Source organism: Typopeltis vanoorti, chromosome 16, assembly GCF_054136105.1.
Source record: "Typopeltis vanoorti isolate ZY-2024b chromosome 16, IOZ_Tvanoo_1.0, whole genome shotgun sequence".
Lineage (NCBI taxonomy): Eukaryota > Metazoa > Arthropoda > Arachnida > Uropygi > Thelyphonidae > Typopeltis > Typopeltis vanoorti.
Genome location: NC_143564.1, coordinates 28,469,166 through 28,494,613, shown reverse-complemented (window position 1 = coordinate 28,494,613; position 25,448 = coordinate 28,469,166). Strand labels below are relative to the sequence as shown.

The 25,448-nt window shown below is 34.3% G+C and overlaps 1 protein-coding gene across 2 annotated transcripts in view; it reads right to left on the bottom strand.

Moving 5' to 3' along the window:
- Nucleotides 1-25,448, bottom strand: part of nmo (serine/threonine-protein kinase nemo) — a 362,063-nt gene that overhangs the window by 8,388 nt on the left and 328,227 nt on the right. Inside the window, exon 10 of one of the 2 annotated variants that reach the window (XR_016549577.1) lies at nt 21,981-22,076. The exons of the other annotated variant lie outside the window; for it this stretch is intronic. The gene's annotated coding sequence lies outside the window, so the exon portion shown is untranslated. The remainder of the gene's footprint in view (nt 1-21,980; nt 22,077-25,448) is intronic. 2 annotated transcript variants of the gene reach the window in all.

Here is a 25,448-nt window from a genome sequence, read left to right as displayed (position 1 = left end):
AAACTGGTGAGATCTTTCTGAGCAATAAATACAAAATGTTATATTCAGGCAATGGCAATCAAGGAAAAGAAGGGGTAGACATAGTATTCAATACTAAATATGAGGCTAATCTTCTTCAAAGCCAGGCAGTCTCAAGTAGAGTGATGTGGACAAATATGAGATTGGGGAACTGGACAATCACTTGTTTGCACCTATGTCCCAAAGAAAGTTCTACTAAGGTAGAAGTGGAGGAATTTTTTGAGGCTTTAGAGAGCACCTGACACAATGAAAAAGGAAAAGTTGGGAATTGTTGGGGATCTAAATAGCAGCGTAGGAAATGATTGTCAGACATACAAAAATATTTTGGGAAAATTTGGAGAAAAGAGCAAAGCTAATACTAATGGCAAATAACTTGGATTTCTGCTCAGGACATGGACTGGTTATTACTAACACCATGTTCCAGCATAAAAATGTGCACAAATTCACATGGAGAGAAGAGGCAAGGAATAAGAAAAGTGTCAGACTATATTATTGTTGATAGTGATGTTTTCTCTCTGGTGCAGGACATTAGAGTGTACAGAGGATTTGAAATTGGAAGTGATCACCATTTAGTCTTAAGCAGGATAAAATTGAATTTCATATTGAAAAGAAGAACATGTAAGAAAGTTTTAAAACGAATAAAAGTTGAGCAGCTCTCAGATGTGAACTGGAAAATATACAAACATTATTCAAGAAAAAATGAGAGTTTGAGAACAGGAATCAAACCTTCGAGATTCAGTGGCAAGCTCTGAAGAAAACATTGATTGATTCTGCCAGAGAGGCATGTGGTAAGGTTGTCTGCAAGGATAGAAAAATCAGAACTCCCTGGTGGACACAGGAAGTTAAAGAGGCAGTGAAGGAAAAGAAGAAAGCATATCAAAAGTTCCTGGCAAATAAGTCAGCTTTTGCTCTTAGAGAATACAGAGATAAATGTAAGAAAGCTAAACACTGTGTAAAACTGGCTAAACAAGTCATGGGAAAAGTTTGGTAAGAACATAGGAAATAAATATCAAGAAGGTGGCAAGATATTCTGGAGGTTGCTGAAGAAGCTCAGAAATGGAGGAAAGAGTGCTGTAAAAGGAATTAGAGATGACAAAGGTGATATGAAAACTGGAGAAAAAGATATCCTTGAAGTATGGAGTAATTACTTCAAAAAATAGCTAAATGAAACTAGCAGTGATAAAAAAACACTGACCAGACATGTAATCAGCAATACATATCCATGCTTGAAGTAGAAAAAGCCATCAAAAGTCTGATGTGGAAAGGCAGCTGGAGTAGATGATATTAGACCAGAAATGTTCAAGTATGGAGGTATAAAAGTTTTACAGTGGCTACACTGCATAGTTCAGAGGGCCTGGACAGATGGACGAATTCCAGATTATTGGAGTAGAGCTCTCATAGTACCTATATATAAAAAAGGGAAATAAAACCGATTGTGAGAATTACAGAGGTATTTCTCTACTGAGTGTTCCTGTAAGATTTATGCCAGTATACTTGAGAAACGGTTGAGAAGGATTGTGGAAGAGAAGCTTGGTGAAGAACAAGCAAAATTCAGGCCAAAGTGAATGTCAGGATCAGATATTCACTTTATGACAAATAGTTGAAAAGTCATGGGAATATAACAAAGATCTGTATTTAAGTTTTGTAGATCTGGAAAAAGCATATGACAAGGTGCCAAGAGAGAAGCTATTCAAAACGCTACAGTTGTATGGTGTCAGTGGATCATTATATCAAGCAATACTTAGTCTTTATTTGAGTTGTAAGTCAGCAGTTAGAATTGAAGGAAGTACAGGGAGATGGTTTAATGTTAAATCTGGTGTCAGACAAGGATGTACATTATCACCTCTGTTATTCATTATCTATATGGATTACATTATGAAGGAAAGTGGTATTAAACCTGATATCAAAATTGGAGATGTTAATGTCAGCTCCTTGCTTTATGCAGATGATGTTATACTTCTAAATAAATCTGCTACAAGTCTGCAAGATTCCCTGACTAAATTGAATAACTGTTGTGATAGATATGGTATGAACGTTAGCAATAACAAGACAAAGATAATGAAATCATTCAGAGCTCTTTCATTTCCTCTCCTTAAAAGTTGATTTTCTCCAGTTCCACACCCCAAACAGTGACATCATCCTCCTGGGTGATTTCAACATCCATAACACCAATTGGCTTTCCTCTTACAGTCATACAGATCCTGCAGGCAGAGATGCTGAAACATTTGCAGTCACTAATGGCCTCACGCAAATTTTTCAAAAACCAACCAGAATACCAGATAACCCAAACCACTCCCCAAATACCTTAGATCTCTTCCTTACTAATGACCCCTCCAAATATGCAGTGAATGTAGTAAGTCCCCTGGGTAATTCTGACCACAACTTACTGCTTATCTCCCCCCCCCCCCATGCAACAACGCCTACACAGTTACTCCCACACAATAGTAGTAGTTTGGCATCATAATAGTGCCAAATGGGATCTCCGAGACTACTATGCTTCATTCCCATGGTTAGACTATTGTTTCCGGTCCTCCAGTCCAGATATATGCACCGAACGCATCACCAAAGTGATCCTCGCTGGCATGAAAGCATATATTCCCTTCACTACTCAGACCTGCCATCCCCTAACTAAACCCTGGTTCTCCAAAAAATGTGCCAAGGCTGTACAAATGAAAAATTAGGCATACCACAACTGGCTCAAATCAAGAACCCCATCCTCATTCAATGCCTACACTGAAGCCTGAAACAAATGCAAGAAAACTATCAATACTTCCAAAACAGATTTTGAAAGGGTAAAAAGCAGGAAGCTTGTAGCCATGCCTTTTGCTCCCTTGCCAATGCAATTGGCCGTAACTTTTGCCCTACACTATTCTCACCTCTATCATACCCAGATGGCTCATTTGCAACATCACCCATAGAAAAAGCTAACCTCCTGGCATCACACACTTTGCCTCCAATGCACACATAACTGACAATGGCAAATGCCCTCCAGTCCTTCCAACTGCTCAACATACAATGCCCCCTATATCCTTTTGCCAAAAAAGACATCACAAACCTGCTGTCTAAATTAGACAAAAAAAAGTCTCCTGGCCCAGACGGAATTCCTCCAATATCCTGAAGGTCTGTGCACCTGAACTGACTCCTATCCCATGTCACCTGTACACACTCTCTTACTCCACTGGTATATATATCCCAAAACCTGGAAACTGGCCTATATTCAACCCATTCCTAAAAAGGGTGACAAATCACTGCCATCTAACTACCGCCCTATCTCACTCACTTCAGTCCTATCTAAAGTAATGAAGAAAATCATCAACTCTCAAATCCTAATCTACCTAGAAGGTACCCGGCTATTAAGTGACCACCAGTACGGATTCCGCCAAAGCCATTCAACAGGAGATCTACTCTCATACATCACCCATCACTGGACAAATGCTATGGAGAAATTCGGCGAATCCCAAGTAGTTGCACTTAATATCTCCAAAGCCTTTGACTGAGTCTGGCACAAAGGCTTACTAAGCAAACTCCCATCATTTGGACTGCTTCAGGACTCCTGCAAATGGATTGCCAGCTTCCTGTCTGGGTGCACACTATGTGTGATGGTAGACGGCTCCCTATCATCTCACCATCCAACTAATGCCAGGGTCCCTCAAGGCTCAGTTCTCTCACAGACCCTCTACCTTCTATATATCAATGACCTACTTCAGTTGACATCTAATCCAATACACAGTTTTGCAGATGACAGCACACTACATTCCTCCCTTTCATTTGACAAACGCTACCCTACACAACTCACTTCAACCCACAGAACATCAACCACCACCACTGCCCTTAATTCCGACCTCCAAGCCATCCTCCGATGGGGCTCAGACAACCTTGTCAACTTCAACGCTAGTAAAACACAGTTCTTCCTTATTTCTCACAAAAAAGAACCATTGACTCCCAGCATTGTTTTCGATAACACTCAAATTCACAGACAAGACGAAATTTCTCTTCTCGGAATTACCTTGACGTCAAGCCTCTCCTGGCATAAACACATCACAACCATTGCATCCTCAGCCTCCAGAAAACTAGGTTTTCTCTTTCACTCAAGACGCTACTTCACCTCTAAACAGCTGTTAACATTATATACAAGTCACAAATCTGCCCTGCTCTCACATCTGGAGTGGGACTCCAAAAAGCTCCCTCAAAATGCTTGACTCAATACAGAGGAGAGCAATTAGACTAATAAATGACCCATCTCTCACCAACTCTCTCCCTCCACTTTCACATAGATGCTTGGTCTCTGCAATCTGTATATTCTATAAATCCTTTCAGGGAAAGGTTCATCTGAAACAGCATCAATTCCCCACCCTGTACCAAGCCCATTGAAACACGTACAGCTGCTGCCTAACATCCTTTTACAGTACACCTCAGAACCCACAGAACAAGTTTCTTCTCCTCCTCATTCATCCCTGCTACTGCAGTACAGTGAAACAGTATTCCCCCTGACGTATTTCCCAAGGAATACAATATACAGGCATTCAAATCAAATGTAAACAAGTTTCTCCTTTCACAACCCATCACCCATATATATGGTACTAATGTACTATAGGTTGACCAGCCAGCCTCCTGTATATGGACCCAACATTAAAAAAAAAAAAAAAAATGAAAATAGACAGAAGCATTGAAAATATCACCTGCATTGTGAATGGAGAACCTATAGACAAGTAAAACATTTCAGCTACTTAGGCACGATTTTTAGTGAAGATAGTAAATTAAATAATGAAATAGACAACAGAATCAACAAATCTGGTATGGTAGGAAGTCAACTGAATAAATTTATATGGAATAAGAGAGAAATTAGTCAAAACACTAAATTAGCTGTATACAAGACAGTGTTCAAACCAATATTAACTTATGGATCTGAGAGCTGGGTCAGAAGTAAAACACTTGATGAAAGACTAGACTGCAGATATGAGTCCTGAGAAAGATTAGAGGCGTGAATAGATGGCAATATCATGTTAAAAACAAGAATATTAGGAAAGAACTTGACATCGTCAGCATCCAGGAATGTGTTAGCAGAGCTAATCTTAGGTGGTATGGTCACTTAAACAGAATGGCGAGGAAAGATTAGCCAAACAAGTGTTCTCTGCCAGGTTGGCAGGAAAAAGACCCAGAGGAAGACCAAGATATAGGTGGATTGATACGGTAAAAAGTGCCTTAGAAGATAGATATATAAATATAAGATTTGACAATGTTGTAGCTTTGACAGGCAACAGATTGATTTGGTAGAAAATTGTAGGTAGGAAGTTAGTAATGATGTAAACTTTTCATGTAGTACTATCATATCCTGTACACCCCTTGAGGATAAATGTCAGGAATTTGATGATGACACTACACTACTTCACATCTCTACAGCTGCTAACTATACAAATCTCAAATCCACCCAGCCATGGAATAATGCTCCCATATTTGGAGTTGTGCACCTAAATCCTCCCTAAGGTGGCTCAATTCTATCCAGAAGAGGGCAGTCCAGCTAATTAATGATCCCTCTCTCACATACCCACTTCAATCCCTCTTTCACACAGACGTTCGGTTTCTGCCTTGTGCAGAAACCAAACGTCTGTGTGAAACGTCCTCTTCTGCAGATACTTTCATTATTCCTCCACTCTCCAAAATCATTAAAACAAGAGCCACTGCTAACCAAAACCCTTTAACAGTCTATCTTGAAACTCACTGAACCAACTTCACTGCCTCCTTTTCATTCCATCTACTTCTGTCCTTTGGAACAGTCTCCCCCACTCTGCCTTTCCCTAAGACTACAACCCTCAGCTGTTCAAGCAAAATGTGAACAATTCCTACTTTTTTTTCTATTCCTCTTACCCACATATGGCATTAATGTGCTATAGGTCTTGTGACCTTCATGTGTGGATCAGATAAAAAAAGACCTTAATAAACGGAACTCTTAGATATTTCTTTTGGCCTAGGGGGCACTGCAAAAAAAAAAAAAAAAAAAAAAAAACAGACACTGAGGGTGCCATGAACCAAGAAAGCTTGGGAATCTCTGGATTAGTTCTAAAGAAGAAAAAAAGACTTTCATATGTGAAGGGAAACAGTTATGCATATGCTGTGACAAAGTATTTGTAAATTTATTATTATTTGTTACCTTCAGGAAGTCCAAAGACTCATCGAGGGAGGGCATCTACTCTATAACTACATCTCCACCACTCACAATCCACCAACTGACCGCAACTACACCAACGCCATCTATCGCCAACCGCCACCACTAGTATTTCCACAGACAATCACAAACATTCATGCTCACAGCGGGATTCGAACCCACAGCCTTTTGGCTGGCCGAGTGGTTAGCATTTATCTTCCCACATTATAAGCAAATCAGAATATAGTACTACAGGAGTTAATTATGCATGAACACCAAGCACATTTCATTGCAAAGGTGGATATTTTCACAATAAAGAAAAGCTTGGTGTGTGTATGTCTAAAGATAAAGTCAATCCACCTACCCATAACATTACCAAAGCAGAAAGGAAAACATTTAACAACTACTCAAAAACCAGATTGTCATGCTTAAGGTAAATGAAAGCAATAGTTAAGTAAACTGGATACAAATGTATACAAGAAAAAAACAGGAAATTAGTGTCAGCGAGCAATAATTGTGCCCTTGAAGACTTCATGTGGGCAACACACAATAAAGCAAATTACATGATCTTTCTAACTAATACAAACAAGTCAAACTGTTTTTTTTTTTAAATAAACATTTGGTCATACCCAGAATATGTGGAATACTGAACAAACCAGGAATTAGAGCCACAGTGGCCTACGGACCTCTTGAAGGTATACATATCAGTTGCTTATCAGTTATTGGTATTATTATTCTTAGTAGCTGTGTTATCGTGTGAATTGAAGAGATGATTTTGTGATTATTTTCATTATCCTGCACCTGTCTTAACAGTGTGTATTAATTTACTTGTATCCATTCATTATCACAGCTTCTATGTTCTTGTTTATTTTTTTAATTAATTGAAATGGTGAAGATTTGTACTTAAGAGTTCTCACAATACTCTGTTTTTTTGGGAAGAATGTAATGTAACAGGTTACTTTCTTTCAGTGTCCATTTCTTTTAATAGCCTTTACACTTATTGGAAAATCACACCTTAGATTTCTTCCATAATCAGAAATTCATCTAGTTTGAATTTAAATGTAAACCATGTTTTTGAATGCATGATGGGATAGCACCCGTGTGTGCATGTGGTTTTGTTGTAGTTAGTTCTGATTCCAGACAACAGCAATAGCTAAGGCTGTGAGACCAGTGGATTGTAAATGTTCTGTGGTATGAAATGCCCAAATTTCCAGGAGGGGACTCTGTCACTTCTGTATGAGATTGGCCAAATCACCTTCAGATGAAAAAAAAATCTTATAAAGGTTCTCGACTTCCTAGACAGAGATCAATTGTATGTAGTACTATGACAGTATGACATACAATTGATCTGTATTATTATTAGCTTCCTGTCAACTATTTGCTTCCAAATGAAACTTATTTGTGAGGTCTCAAGTAATAATAATGTTAAGTTTGTATTTAACTATGTTGTTTTCAACTATCTTTAGTTTTTAATATGACCTGAACATTAACATCATCCATTCCCTCCATATTTTTCTCAGAACATTGACATCTGTGGTCGCTAATCTTCAGTCGTTTTATTTTTAACCTAACTTTCATATAAGTGCAAATTGGTTTGCCTTGTATACTGCTAATTTGGTGTTTCTGTGTAATTTCAAATAAATTTATTCATCTGACTCAACAACAGTTATATAGTGCAGATAAGTAAAGCTTATCTGCACTATATAACTCTAGCATTTTGAATAACTTTTAACGTTATGTTCACATGAAATCTAGTTCTTTCCCTTAAACAATCAGAATTCATGTGAACTTGTAACTCATTAAGAGATGCTGTTCAAAATGCTACAATTATATACCATAAATGAACATATAGCCTAGTAGTTGAGGGCCAGATGAATAAATTTATTTGAAATTATACAGAAAAGCAAAAACGCCAAATTGGTATACAAGGCAGTGGTCAAACTAATGCTAGCAAAAAAATCTCTGCCTAAGAATGCTAGAAAAAAATTTTACCTGAAACACTAGAGAAATTTCTCTGCAATTATTTCTGTTCTTACAGATGTGCATAATGGGTGCTCTTCTCAGGTCACCTAGTAGATTTCTGAATTTGGAGTGTAGTTACAGTAGTTTTTTTCCTTTTTAATCTCCATATCTTGCTCCATACATTTCCTGCTGATTATCATCTCTTCCATCTGCACTTCCCTGTTTCAGATTGCTGATGGTATTTTTTCTATCTCCAATATGCTCATTAGTCACCTTTATCATCTTTCCTGCATTTCTAAGCTTTTTCAATCTGGTATGGATGCTTGGACACTGGTTATTCATGTTGATGTTTAGTGAAATAAAACAGACATCTAAAGCTACTAACTAAATTTATTTAACTAATTAAATTATTCAGCTAATATTTCGCCTTGATCACTCACCAAAGCATCTTCACAGGCACAAAGAGATATACTGAGCATGCGTACACAAGCACACTATTAAGCAGTGCAAACACTGAATGGTGTTTGCTTAGTTGCAAATAGTAAGCAGCTACAGTCCTAACTGGCAGCCTCTAAGTGGTTTGCACTTGCTGAAGGTCTCAAAATGATAGTCTTCATGATTTTTGGTAGTGTAATGCAGCCAAATTTTTTTTTAAAGTTTGGGGAATGTCGTATCAGAATCAGACTTTCTGGAATCCACCACAGCACTACAACGTTCCACAAATAAACCAATTTGGCTGCATCACACCACCAAAAATCTGGGAAACCATTATTTTGAGACCTTCAGCAAGTGCAAATCACCGCACCCGTAGAGGGAGGACTGTAGGAGCTTGCCATTACAAACAGTCTGAGTTTGCCTTCCTACTGGTGAACCTGCTCAATATCTCTGGTTCCTGTGAAGATATCTTGGTGACCAAGACGAAATACTGACTTGAGTAATTTAATGAGCTAAATAAATTTAGTTAATTATTAGCTTTAGATGTCTGTTTTATTCCACAGAACATTTTCTCACCTTCATGATATTTATCTGCCAAATTTTTTCCATGGCTTATTTGGTTACTTTTACATATAGGCCATTTTTACTAAGCTTTTCTTTATGTTCTTGAAGGACACATGCTGATTTACTTGTCAGGACTGCCTCTTTAATTCAAAGTGTGGATTTTTCTGTCCATGCAGATAACTTTACTGCAAGCTTCCCTAGCTGAGTCACTCAATGTTCTCTCCCCACCCTTCCCTCCATATTTTGGCACTGGATCTATAGTTTTATAACTGTTTTCAAAACAACGTTTACATATTTGAGTATGTTCTGAAAACTGCTTGACTTTGATTCTTTTTAAAACTTTCATATACAAGTTTGTTTTCAATGTGACACTCACTTTTAATATGTTCAAAACTAAATGGTGATGATGGTGATGACTTATCAGCTCAAATCTCCTGTTTCTTTAATTCACACAAAAAACACAAGGAAATAAGTAATATATATATATCGTTGCCACTGATGATGGCCTATAGCAGTGGTCTCAAACTCAAATTGCATGCGGGCTGAATGCATGATGTGAAAGCAGCTGATGGGTCAGAATTTTTTTTTTTAAACAAAATGAGAGTGAATATATATATATATTGAACCGTACTTATCCCTAATGTATGGATAACACCCCTTTATAATCTTTATAATTATGAAACCCTTTTATAACCTTTATAACTTGAGAATAAATAATGACAACCTATTATCTTTCTTTTATTTATTAAATTTTTCTTCGACACATACAGAAAAAATACATATGTTTGTATGTAAATAATTATAAACTTCTTTATTTCTTACTGCAACTTGACACTTGATGGCATTTCGATTCTGATAAAGTTCTTAGCCTTGGAGAAAAATTACTAGAAACTATCTTCATCACGGATTGTAGATGCTCATCAGTCAATCAGGTTCTTTTCTTAAACTTATTAATTTTCAACTGCGAAAAAACTGTTCACATATAAATGTACTCCCAAACAAAGCGATTATTCTTATTGCAAAGATTCGTAACTGAGGGTATTTATCTTTTGACAAGTACGAATAAAAGTTAATCAAATCTGTATCTTCAAATCTTTGAATAAGATTTATATCACACTGTAAATTAATTAGCTCCATTTGTAGATTTTCTGGTGCGTTATTCACGTTCGTTTTTAATGGTAATGAAAATAATGTAAAATCGGACTCCAAATCATTAAAATCTTTAAATCTTTCTTCAAATTCTTATCATAATAATGCTTTTTTCTTGCATATTCTTGAGATTTTTCATTTGAAATGATAGGGCAGGATTTAAGATGTAGGAAATGTACGAAATTTTTTGATTCCAGTTGTTTCCCATAATTGCAATTTAACTTTAAAAGCTTTAATACAAGCATACATGTCAGTGATAAGTTTATTCTTTCCTTGCAGCTCTTTATTGAGAATATTTAAAACCAACAAGAAATGCTAAATCTGTTATCCATGTATCATTACGTAGCTCATCGATGGTTTTATTTTTTTGTGTCATGAAAATTTTGATTTCATTTATTAAATCAAAAAACTGTTTTAATACAGCTCCTCGACTTAACCACCTCACCTCATTATAATAAATCATTTCTCCGTGCTCACTTTCAATTTCTTCAAGCAATGCAAGAAATTCTCGATGACTCGGAGCTCGTCTACAGATAAAGTTTACTGTTTCCATAACATTATCCATCTGCAAACTTTTGGCACAAAGTGCTTCTTGATGAATAATGCAATGTATAGTGCAAAATTTATTCTGAAAATTTTCTTCTTTCACTATATTTTTTAATTTTACCGCTACTCCATTTTTTTTACCAATCATAGCAGCTACATCATCACTTGCAAATCCAACCATTTTATCCCAACCTTGATTTATATTTATCTATTACAGTTTTTATTTCAGAAAAAATATCCTGTGCACCAGTTTTTCCTTTCATAGGAATTATTTCTAAAATTCCTCAATTACTTCAAATTCATCAGTAACACCTTGTACGAAAACGGCAAGGTGTGCTATATCTGTGATCTCAGTACTCTCATCGACTGCTATTGAGAATGCTGTAAAATCTATACTTTTTTCTTTTAAATGACATTGTAAATCACTAGCGATTTCATTAATACGTTCTGCTAACGTGTTGGCTGACAAACTAATATTTTTAAATAATTGTTGTTTGTCAGGACAAAGAAGTTCAGCAGACTTAATCAAAAAATCTTTAAGGAATTCGCCATCAATAAATGGTTTTGATCATTTTGCAACGATGTGCGCGAGAGCAAAACTTACGTGAACTGTTGCTTCACTGGATTTATTTGCTTCAGTAAAAAAAATTTCGTTGTCGTTGTAAGCCAGATTTCAGAAGCTGTAACTTTTCTTCCCTCAATTTGCCTTCCAACATTTCAAATTTTTCTTTATGATTCGTTTCGTAATGGCGACGTAAATTGTATTCTTTTGGAACTGATATTCCCTTATTACAAATAAAACATAAAATTTTATTGCGCACAAAAGTACATAATTTCCCATTTATCTTGAAAAACACATCCTACTTCGTCCACTTTTCTTTTACTCTTTGTTAAAGACATGGTTTGCAGTTTAATCTCTTAATTAAAATCACTATTATAATTGTATTTACAACTTTAATTCAACAAGATGAATTTTCGTATGAAGGCAACACTCAAAAGTAATGCACAAGTCTACCAATACACAACTATAGGTATTGATATAATGTAGATCTAACAACAAGCACAAATAAACAGGTTTTCTAAACCGTACGTTAGTTTGTCTCCATCTATATTGCAATATGAACTGTGCATCGGAAACACCAGAATACTGAAGCACCACCAACTGTCAGCTGGCAAACTAAATTTACTGATTGTAAATTATAGATATGGACTGCACTTATGCACACATAAGCTCATTCCATATCTCTATGTCTCTATAACTATAAGCACCATATTTACAACAAATACATAATCGAAATGTATTTGCAGGCCGTGTAAAATTGCTTCGGGGGGCCAGATGCGGCCCGCCAGTTTGAGACCACTGGCCTATAGTATTCAGGCTGAAATATATGGTGCTAAATGGATATTATTAATTATTTCCTTCTGTTTTTCATTCAAATTAAAGAAACTTGTCATGGCACAAGTATCTCTTAAAGAACAAATCTGTTTACCCTTATTCTGAATCAGTTTCACTATATCACTATCGGAATTGACATAAGATTTTTCTTATTTGTGTGTTTTCTCCATGTGAACTTATGCACATTTTATGATAGAATATGATGCTAGTAAGAAATTATCTGTGTCCTGAACTGGGATCCAGCAAGTTACCTACCTTTATTATTAGCTCCCTCTTTCCACACAACATTTCTATACATTTTAAATTAATTTCCTACTCTGCTATTTAGGTCTCCAACAAGAAGGTTTTTCTTATGTCAGCTACCCTTTCTGATGACTAATGCCTCTTGCTCTTTACTACTATTACCTAGTATGACCACAGGTACAAAATCATAAGTTATTATTTAGAAGTACAGCCAACTCTCACCATAGAGAACTTGCAGGGGCTACAAGAATAGTTTTATAGCAGCCGCAGTAATGATTTTTCTGTAAAATAGCACTGTTCCTATGAGGCTTTGATTGGGATGTTTTGGCAGTTATGTTATAATCATGTTTGTTATAGTAAGAATCAACTCTATCTCCCCTATTTTAATCTTCTTAGTCATCATGCAACATGAATTAAGTTAATTAACATGTATTTCTATAATTTGTTTGTTAGCTCTTCCACTGATGTCTACTACCTCCATTGATGCTTCTTATGCTGATGGTTTTCATAGGTGACTTTGCAATGTACACTTGGTTCCCTAACAGAAATATTCAGCAAGTATCCTCATACTGATGTGTGGTTTAAGTGGACATAAATATGTCCACTTAAGTCCACTGTACCCTCCTCAAAAAAACTATCAAATCTACTTGTATCTATGTGGACAAGCAAGCTACTCTAGAAATCTACATGGCAGAACACATCAAAGATGTCAAAAAAAGTCGTCTTCCCCACACCAAATAATGTTGGCAACCAACTAGGCTACTGCCTATGATAGTTATGCCAGCAACTTCAGGAAAGCATTTGAAATGCTACATACCCCAACCCATAATAAAAACCAAACTCATTTTACATCAGATCTGGTGCTCTCTTATTAAACATCTCAACCCATATAATGTTTTTTACCATGATAATACTACACATAACTAAAATGGATGCTGACATGCACATATAATTGTTAATTAATTAAATGGTTATTCCTATATCATTGTTTGGATGTTGTACTGCTCTGATTTTTAACATCCTTAACTGTACATTTCTTCTGAAAACATATTCCAAAAGTATGCAAAATCTGGTAGAATTAAGAAGTAACATCAGTTTCATTAGTTTATTTAGTTTTATGATTTCCATATGACTAATACTAGCAGTACTTCAATATAATTTAGTTAGCTGAGTCCCAAACTGCTGGTCCATTCTCACTGGTACAGTGTCCATATACCAATGAGATAACTACCAAGAATGCACCATGGGAATGAAAAAATTGAACATTTGGTCAGAAGACCCAGATAGTTCTTCACTGGATTCATGCCTCAAAAAACAGAGTACTTCATGCATTGCCAGAGCCTGGTTGGCTGAGTGGTAGCATTTTTGCTCTTCAACCAATAACTTATGGATTTGAATCATAATACAATCATTGATATAAATTTGTTTAAATTTGAAATTTTATAACAGTATATGTCTACTCATACTGTGGGCAGGAATATAATGATATAAAAAATACAAAGTAGAAATTCACATAGAAAAGTGTGATATTTAATTGTAAAATTTGTAGTTTTCACAGGCATTTTTGTAATGGAACAATAATTAAACAACACAAAGTTCTAAAAAGACAAGAATTCTTCATTAGATCTGATTTCTTATGGAACATCTTTATAAGGAAATTTATGAACCATTGCTTCATTGCCCAAACTTAAGATCTGATTATCTACATTTATCTCCTTTATGGGAGATAGGAAAAATTAAGAGATTAACAAAGTAGTAACTTTTATTATATATATATTATACTTTTCTTTTTACTAAGAGGAAAATGTCAACTTTTTTTATTTAATTACTTTACTTCATCTACTATGTGCTAACATATAGGTTTACCCCTTTTTTAACAAAAAATAATATAATAAAATAAAATAAAGTACCACTAGCTGTAATGGTATGACCAGGTTAGTTGGAAGAAATCAGATAACAAGAACTAAATTATGTCAGAAATGAAGAGTACATAAGTCAGGATTGCTTTCCACAGAATGAAAGAGGAGCACAACATTACTATTATTATTATTACTATTATTACGGGCAACTCCAGGGAGTCATTAGACTCATCGAGGGAGGCCCCAAATCATATTCATCAAAACTATCTGACATTCATACAGTATCTATCATACCTCGCCTTAAACTCATTCACTGTCACAGCATCCACTACAGACTCAGGGAGCGCATTCCACTCATTCACTACTCTAAAAGTAAAGAACCCAGCTCTAACACCTTTACTAACCACACTTTTGCCCAGTTTCCATGGATGTCCCCTAGTCCTCCCACAACCAGCCCTGTTCTCAAAAATATCTTCTGAATTAATTTTATAGAAACCCTTCAGTAATTTGAATGTCTCAATCATATCTCCCCTCCTCCGCCTATCAACCAATTTTTGCAACCCACAAATCCTCAACCTGTTCTCATACGGTTCATTCCACAGACCTGCTATCATCTTGGTCACTCGCCTCTGGATCCTCTCCACCTCCTTCCCATCAAGAAGCTTATGTCTGCTTCCAAACATTATTTGGAAGCAGACATATTTCAATTCAATGCCTGCTTAAGAAAATTCAAAGATGCTGATGAGATGTCATGCACTTCCACCCACACAATAAAAACTAAATTATATACTCGATTACATGTTTTAATTTCAACTTATTATTACATTATTACAAAAATTCGTTTTAAACCAAAGTGGCTAAAAACACATAGAATTGAAAATTCTTACCAGCCGAGCTACAAAATTTCTTCATTACAGGATCCTCAAGTTAGACTACAATATCAAAAATGCACAAACTTAAAAACAGAAACCACACATGAATCAAGTGACATAGAAGATGAATGGGAAAATTTGAAACAAATTCTCACAAAAGCAGCAACAGAAACCTTAGGAATAAAGCACAAATGAATTAGAAAAAGAGGACTACGAGACTGGAACAAAGAAATAGAAAATATAATAAAAACCAAAAAGGACAGTTACCAGAAATGGCTAAATTCCAAAACAATAGAAGCAGAAATAGAGTATAAAAGAAATAGTGCAATTGCAAAACGAGAAGTAAGGAAAAAACATAGAGAAAGATGGAACAATTTCGTAACAGAACCAGAAAAGGATTTATTTAAGCCACAACCCAAAACCTATAAAGTAATAAAATACATGAATAAAGAAATAAAAGAAAAGATAAAAATACAAACAATAGATTTAGAAAAATGGGTGACCTATTTCCAAAATCTCTGGACAGATGAGAACAATGAATTAAAATTTTATAAGACAAAGAATGACCTAATAGAAAATATCACAGTGTTAGAACTGAAAAATATAATAAAGAAGATGAAAAATAGGAAAACGCCAGGAGAAGACAATATAAATATAGAACTATACAAAAATGCAGGTGAAAAATTTAATGAAAGACTTTTGAAATTTTTTAATATGGTTTGGATGTCCGGAAAAACCCCTAACTCTTGGAAAAAAGCACTGGTCATCCCAATCTATAAAAAAGGAAATAAAGACAATTGCAATAATTATAGGGGAATTAGCCTGCTGAATACAGGATATAAAATATATGCAGGAATATTAAAAGAGAAACTAAGCAGCATTGTAGAAAACAAATTACTAGAAGAACAAAATGTCTTCCGAAAAGGCCGATCCTGCATAGATCCAATTTTTACTTTAAAATTATTAATAGAAAAGAGAAGAGAATTTCAAACAGAAACACGTGTGGCGTTTATTGATTATGAAAAAGCGTTTGACAAAATTAGTCGACAAAAATTGTTTAAAATATTAACCAATTTAAACATACCAAACCAATTTTTACAATCTATTCAAGAAATATATACAGGAAATAAAATAGCAGTTAAATTAGAACACACCTCAGAATGGAAAGATATATCAAGAGGAGTACGACAAGGATGTACCCTCTCACCTCTGCTTTTCAATATATATATAAATGAAATATTAACAATCTGGAAACAGTATAACCCATTTGGTATACAAATGACCCCGCAAATGAAGATAGATACACTACTATTTGCAGATGATCAAATAGTATTAGCTACATCAGAAGATGACTTACAAAGATCATTAAAATCATTAAATGATATCTCAAAGCAATATAATATGACAATATCCAAAGAAAAAACAAAAATAATGGCATTCAAAGGAGAAAACCCAATAAGAAGTAAAATAGTGATAGATAATACAATACTAGAACAAGTAAACACTTTCAGATACTTGGGATGTGATCTATCATACGAAGAAGAAAAAGACATAGACACTAAAATATCAAACTTTGTCAAAGTAAATGGCATAATAAATAGTATATTTAAGCCATCCCTGGTACAAAAACACACTAGAATCAGACTATATAATGTCTTGTCAAAACCAACTCTACTATACGGAAGCGAAACATGGACCATGAAAAGGAAAGATGAAAAACGAATTCAAACAGCAGAAATGAAGTTCCTCAGAAAAACAGCTGGATATACCAAGTGGGACCACAAAACAAATGAAGAAATCTTACAATCCCTAAAAATCAAACCAATTAATTACTACATAAGACAGTATAAACAAAAATGGCTAGAACATTTAAATCGAATGGACAACAGCAGACTACCAAAAATATTATACAGATACAAAATAAGTGGAAAAAGAAGAATCGGAAGACCAAGAAAGAGATGGCATGAGACCGGAACAGGCCACATGGCCTATATTCCATGATAGGAAGAAGAAGAAGATTAAATTTAATCAAATAAAACAGGCTGTGGAGAATACGATGTTCACTATCCACAATACAGCTTGCAGCTGAAATTACATATATGTGGGTGTGATACCTTTTCAATACTAAAAATTACAAGTATCTTTTTCTTTGTGTTTGTCTTATTATTATCTTTGTATTAACTTAATTTTCATGTGTTTCTAAAGAAGCAAATCATACTACCAGCCAAACTAGCAGAATAATAATAAATAACATATACAGTCAGCTCTCACTATAGCAAGCACCACTATAACAAACACATACTATAAACCCATTTCACAGGCACAAATGCTATTTTACATGAGAGTCAGCTGATTTCCATATCTAACTTGTCCTGTAAACACACTGCATCCACAGCTTCTTCAGCTCCCAAAAAAGATGGGTATTTTTTTCCCCTTTTTTTTCTAAATATTACTTCTCTTTTGCTCAACTCCTTAACACTTCATAAATCAAATCCACTTCCTTAGAATATTAGAAGAATGTCTCATTTGGCATTATGGATTTTTTGACATGTGCAACTCACGTTGAGATGGCCCATGAAAAAAATCCCACACAAAATGCTAGATTGTATCCCCAAAAGAGATTTTTGCTTAACCCGGCATTAGTAAGGTGGGGCGTCACAGACCCCAAAGATTTTAAATTGACTATAACTTTTTAACAATGCGTGCCAGTAAATCATGCCTCAGTATAGCTTCCCCTCCTGTAACCCATTACTCGACACCATAGATGACAGGCTGTTACACGCAAGCAAGTTTAGTGTGCTGGGGTCCATCAGACCCACCTTACCAAAAGTGTGACTATATTTACTTTCGAAATGCAAGTTGTTTTCATGTATATTTTGTATTTTGTTACTGCTGTATCTTCTATATTTTTACATACCAACTATAAGCTAATACGTTTTCGTAAATATTTGGAGGGTATTTTGAGAATAATATCTTTTTTTTTTTACCAGATGAGTTACGAGCAGGAAGAACAGAGGTTACATCAACTTATAGATGATGCTAAAAGTAAAAATAAAGATGTTTAATTAGTTAACATTTTTGGGTAATAAAAATTTAATTTTGTGGATCTGTGATTTTATTCTGTAAAATTACAGGACACTTAAATAATACGTAATCTAAGATTGATTAAAAAGATATGGATTTCTATAATACACTACATTATTTGGGTGGGTCTGTGAGACCCCACTTTACCACTTTTGTTACATTTTCCCACCTCACCAGCACCATGTTAACATATGATCTTTCTCTCACAGAAGCAACTTCTCGTCACTTTCTTCATTCCATATACCTCTGTTCCTTTGGAACAGTCTTCCCCAAACTACAGTTTTCTCCCATGCAAACACCCTCGAACTCTTCAATAAACACATTAACAGATTATTTTCTCTTCCCTAATCTATTGCCCGCATACAGCATGTTATAGGTTTTGAGACCTCTTGTGTCTGAGCTGATATTAAAAAAATAAAGTAGCAGGATTTCCCCTTAGCCCCCTCCCATCTTGGAAACCCAGGTTTTTCATCTCTCTCTCTCACACACAAGCAAATCAGCCAGAGAATACATGCAATTAACAGACAAAAAGTAATAGTAGGCAGTAGATAGCAGATAATGATGTAGCATGCAGATGGCGGCTGGGTAATATAGATGGCAGGTTGTGTGGTATGCAACAGTGGCGGTCGGTGAAAATTTTAAGTGAGGGTGCTGCATATACAAAAAAAAAAATAATAATAAAAATTCTTTTTTTCCTAACCAGTAACCAATTTATTAATAAATAAATTTACATATTAAAAAATATTTCACCCTCACCATGAACAAACACCAATAATAAAAGTTTCGTATCTCACAGAAATAATGTGCGCAAGCATATGATACACTGCCCAAACGAGCAGTGTCGGAATCACTTGTAATGTGTAATGACAAGCGTAAACAAATATCGGCGAGTCTAGCTGCAATTGGTGCAATAATTTTCACACTGCGTTAGATCGCAGTGCATTTGTTTCATGTAACGATAATTGAAAAAATATAATTCTTTTCATATTTTCAATAGTGACACTCACCATAATTCAGCCTTGTATCTATAATAAATAAATAATTATATGTTATTTTAACAAAATAAAATAAGATTTAAAAAAAATAGTTCACCCTCACCACAAGCATGCACCAATAATAAAAGTTTCGTATCTCACAGAAATAACGCGCTCGAGCATACAATACACTGCCCAAATGAGCAGTGTTGGAATCACTTGTAATGTGCAATGAGAAGCGCAAACAAATATTGGCAAGGCTAGCTGCAATTGGCCTAACATGATAATTCTGACACTGTGTTAGATCGCAGTGCATTTGTTTTGTAATCTAAAGTGTTAATCAAACAATTCCAATTATTAACTATTCAATCAATGTCAAAACATAAGCTGTAACCTTTAACATATTGTATTGCATTTATATAATGTTGTAAGCATTGCTATTATTTATAAACACAAACAAAATTTAATTTTTTCATTTTTTTCTTGGGGGTGCTGCAGTGTCGCAGTGCTTATGTACGAGCCATCACTAGCATGCAATGAGCCCTTATACGCCTTGGAGGTGTAATGTAAACATTATAATAATGGATTTTTCTTCTCATTTTTAGAATACTGATATTAATGAAATTAACAACGAATTAATTTATAACAATAACTATAATAACAGCACATAGCTGTTTTTTTAACTTCTGAAAGTCTGATATAATAACAAATCATTTGGAATAAGAATTTTTAAAAAAGGAAGAAAAGTAGGAATGACAAAAAAAAATAAGGGGAAGGGTGGAGTATGCAGACCCTGCCTATGTAAGACAATCCAAAAGGAATAAGATCAAAATGTATTATGTAATAGAATGTGATATTTCAATATGCGTATATATTTTTATCTTATTTTTATATTTTATTTTATTAAAAACGAATTTTAATTTACACTTCTAAAGAGTACATGCAGATACACTGCATGTACCCTTTAGAAGTGTCATGTAATAATATTATGAGGGCTGGCAAAAAAGCGAATATAGTGGTTAGCATATCTACTTTCCGACCAAAAGGCAGAGTGTTTAAACCCTCTGATGTGGGCATGCTGGTTGTGTCTTTAGGTCGAAGATAAAGCTCACTGCTCTGTGGAAGACCACCACCCAACTTATCAAAAGCCTAAAGTGGCTTGAAAAAGTTCAGTGTTTGGTCTCCAGATCAGGGTTTCTGGACTATGTAAAAAATCAATAAAAATATATTTAAAAAAAATTAATAAAACAAATAGAAAACTCCTTAGCCTACTGATCGTATTAATGTACTAGAGGCTGCTTACAATCTTTCATATGTGCAGGTTACATAAAAAAAAAATCACATTAACCACATATGCCAACTAAACTAGATTTTATAATTAATTTGTTCTAAAATGCAAATTAATTGAAAAAAAGCATGTTCCTCTCCTTAAAAAAAAAAAAAAAAACATTTCCTGGTTGGGCAACGAATCCACCCTTCAACAGGCTGCAGGTCCAAATTCTGTCAGGGACAGTGTCATCAAGTGGGAGATAGGTTCTTCTCCTGGTGTGAGACCATCACTCTGCTTACTGGAGGCCTGAAGTGGCTTGAAAAAGTTCCATGTTTGGCCTCTAGAGTGAAGTTTTGATAATGTGGGAAAAAAAAAAATTAAATCCTTAGTCCACCCACAGTACAAATGCACTATGAGTCTACAACCTTTTTTTTTGGGTGAAGTAACATAAAAACACTTGATGCCATCAATGAAACAAGATCCACAGAAAAAAAGTGGGCCTAAGAAAATACCATGTCAATATAATTAGCATTTGCGAGACAAAGAAGACCAAGATGTGAGATAAACAATAAGATTATTTATCAGACACTAGGGAAAAAGAGGATTAATATCTATTGTATTCAATAAAAAATGAAAATAAACATCCTAATGGGAGTCTCTTTCAAGTAGAGTGATTTAAGGAAATTTCAAAGTGAAACACTTGCTTCTGCCTATGGCTATGTGAAAGTTTGTAAAGAAGTGGAGGATTTCTTTGAACTTTGGTTCATTAGAGAGAAAGAGGATAGTTGAAGTAAAGATAATGAAAAAAATTCAGTTCTTGTTAGGAAATGAATCCTAAACATATAACAAATGTTTGGAGAAAATTTAGAGTAAAGGCAAAGTTAAAATAATGGCATGTACTTGCTACATTTCTACTCAGGATGCGGACTAGTATACCAGCCCACTGTTTATATGGAATAACTGCAGTAGTTATTAAAATAATTGACAGAAAACAGTTATATACAATTAAAAATTTGTTATTTTATTTTTTCCCTTCCATTCAACTGTAGCTCATAAGCCAGTCCAATTTGTACAATTATTAAGTCATATTAATTTACAATTCCTTAAACATAACAAGTACATCTTAATATAATACCACCTTAAGAAAAATGTAATTCATAAATTTTATTTATATTTGGTTTACTGTAAAATGATATTTGTTCATTAATTTTTTTTAAATTCTTTGAACAAAGACTAATTTGATGTCAAAAAGAAACCTGCATTTATTAATTGCATTACAATTTCATTAATAAGTCACAAAAATATTACTGAAATTAACACACATTAGGCTCATGCTGACATATAAATGGAATATGAAAGGACAACTGTCGGTTCAAAAAAATTAATTTTGAGACCAGTATTTTATAATTTGAAACCATCCGTATTTTTTATTTAGACATACTCCTTAATTAGAAAAGAAACCTTACCTATTTATTCAAATTGTGTGTTATACCATTTTCAAAAAGATTGCCTGAACCAGTCATGATGATAACTTACAACGATCTCGATAGGCTAAACAAAAACTGGAAACATTATACACATTTTTGAGTCAAGTGCAAAGAAAGAAAACAAGTAATGTTACATATCAGCTATTTTTGATAACGATTCTCTCAATTCTTTCCAGATGCCTGTTTTTGTGTTATATACCTAATTAAATTTTAAGACTGAGAACTCAAGTCATTATGGAAGAAACGAACCCTGAATACATTTCCTTTGTTTGGCCTAGAACTGTGTATTTTCATCATGTTTCTTCTCTGACATACAGCAGATGGGATAGCTACTATATATTTATATACTGTATTTACTCAAATATATTTTTATTATTATTATTATGTGACACCTCTAGGGAGTCCAGACTCATCGAGGGAGGACATCCACTGTGCAACTCTCTGTCTCCACCACTCAATCCACCAATGAACTGCAACTATACTAATGCCATCTACCACCCACAGCCACCACTAGTATTTTCACAGACATTCAAAAACATCCATATCCACGGCGGGATTCGAACCCGCAGCCTTTTGAGTGAAGAGTAGGTATGCTAACCACTCGGCCAACCAGGCAAGCAAATAGTTCTTCATTCCACAGTATATAACTCGCCCTTGCATATATCTCGCGCCCCTCATTTCTTTATGAAAAAAGAAATTAAAAAGTTTCGCATATACCTCGCATATACCATATAAAATAAGGTACCATTTTTTTAAATATCCAGGAGTGTATTAAATTCCATGCATGTGTGGCATTTTTTATATTGGGCAGACTTCTAGAAGTCTTGAAATAAGATAGAAAGAACATGTGGGGGATGTCAATCACAACAGAATCATTACATCAGGTTTAGCTCATCATTTTTCAACTTCCAACCACGTTATAGACTGGAAAAACAGCTCTATGCCTTATATCCAAGATGACTCTAGACACCGAACTTTCAAAGAAGCAGCAGTAGTACAGGCAATAATTTAAATAGAAATCAGGGTATTATCCTTAAAGATATATGGAAAAACCTCATCTCTTCTCTCAGCTCAACAGAACTACAATTAGCGAATAACCATGTGACGCGTAGTCATGTACTTGATACTGACTGAAGCATCCGAATGCATGCACGCCACACCACATGAAATATCAAATGGAGCTGCTTGACAGTTACTAACGTTTCTGTATTCATTTAATTTTTTGCATTTGTATGAACAGTTACAGCCTTGAGAAAGCTAGTCAGAAGCTAGTGAAACTAGTTGACTATTTGTTGATCTTTATTAAAAAACTTATGGTCTCATTAAAATAAAGTTATAAGGTTTAATATATTTAGACCAAATATGAACAATTTAAATCTATGACTATTTTTGATCTAATATAATCTCAACCTTTAAATACTATGTGAAAGACATTCAACTGCGAATTTTTAAATTGTATTGGTGCCTTACTTTGTTTAATTCATAAACTGATTTTTGACAGTCATCTTCACAGATTTGTAATATAATCTGATTGTGCATACAGTACTGTGTTGCTAATGGATCTTCTGGTTCACTCGATACCTTGATATATATATATATATAATATATATATATATATATATAGAATAGAGTTGGAGATAAATTACATCCCCGTGTTACACCTCGCTTAATTTCAATCTCTTTTGTTATTTTATTACCCAATTGTAACTTTTTTTGTGTGTCTTTACAAGAAAGAAAAAGTGAATGGGGAAAAATATAAGAGTGCAAGAAACTGGGAGTGTAGAAAGTATTGTATGCGGATTACTTAATGAGAAAGTGACCAAAGCATGTTTCCCAGGTATAAAGATAAAGGATGTAAGTGAAGATGTTAGTTTGCAGAAGGGAGAAGTGAAAGAGTTGACTGTTTTGGTGGACACAAATGATTTGAAAGGTCAGAAATATACAATGAAGTACGATATGAAAGATTTGCTGAAAGAAGCAAAAATGAAGAGTAAGAAAGTAAACATTGTGAGTCTGCTGCCCGACAGGAAAGAATTAAGAAGAAGGGCCATGATTGCTAATGAGAAAATTGTACAGGAGGAATGGTGTGCAGTTTATAGATATATGGAGTGAACTGGATGGAAGAAAGTTAATATGGTTAATAAGGGTGTGCAGATGCAGACTGGATTCTTTGCTTAGAGAAATAGTAGGTAGCTGTGAGTGCTCCAGCAGTGAACAAGTTTAAGGAGAGGTGTATAATAGATATTGTGTGAATAATGGTTAGTGTGGGTCTCCCATGATGAATGTTTTGACTCCATGGAGATACCTGTATAATAATATATAACTTTTGTATAGCTTGTACTAAATGTAATGATTATCTTTGTTTTATCATTATAGTGCAGAGTTTTTCTCTATGTATTTTATCAAAAACTTGCCCATAATTTATAAAGGCCAAATGAAATTGTCTTTTTCTGATTTGTTTTAATAAATATTGTCTATACATGATTTTCCATGTCTGAAACTGTTTTGTTCTTCTGAGAGTATATTGTTTGCAATATTTCTAAGTCTTTTATTCAAATTTTTACTGTATATTTTGTAATCTGTATTTAATAAACTTATTTCTCTATAATTTCCACAGTCATCTCTATCTCCTTTTGTAGATATGACCTTAGCTTTTGACTAATCTGATGGAACATCACATTTCCACAACAGTTACTTATTAACTGTAAGAATCTTTAATATAAATATTCTCCACTGTACTTTAAAAGCTCTGTATTTATTTATATCATCTAATCCAGTCGATTTTCTATTTTTTTTAATACCTTTAGTGCTTCATTTAGTTCTTCCAATGTAACTAGTTTGATATTAGTAGTGATTTCTTCATTGTTATTTTCTATTAATAAATTTGGATATAATGTTATTTGGATATAATAAAACAATCGATATAATGTTATATCCATTGTTTCTCTTGTATAATACAGGAGATACAACAGAAATAAACATTATGTTGATTTGTGCAATATTTTTTTTTCACTGTTTAATTTCCTTTATATTTTATAAAGTTTGTTTTGTTTTCCATGTATGTCTTCTTCCATTTTGTTAATAAATCAGTTCTAAGAATCTTGGCAACTTTTTTTTTATCTATATTTCTTCTGCTTCCTTTGTTTTTAAAGGAATGATTTGTATGCTAGATGTTTTTCTTTTGCATTTTCTATATCAATGTTCCAAATTTTTAATGTTTTTCTTTTCACTATCTTAATTTTCTTTCCAAGTACTTAAAGTTTTCCATTTTTCTGTAAAAATTCGATGCAGCGTAAATTTCCTTTTTTATTGTATCGACTTTTACAAGGGGTCACATCCAAAAGAATTCACAAAAAGTAAACTTGTAAAATTTTTATGTAAATAATACTAACAGCCCATTGAAACTCAGAGGAATTAACATGCAAAATTATATAAATAGAAGATGTA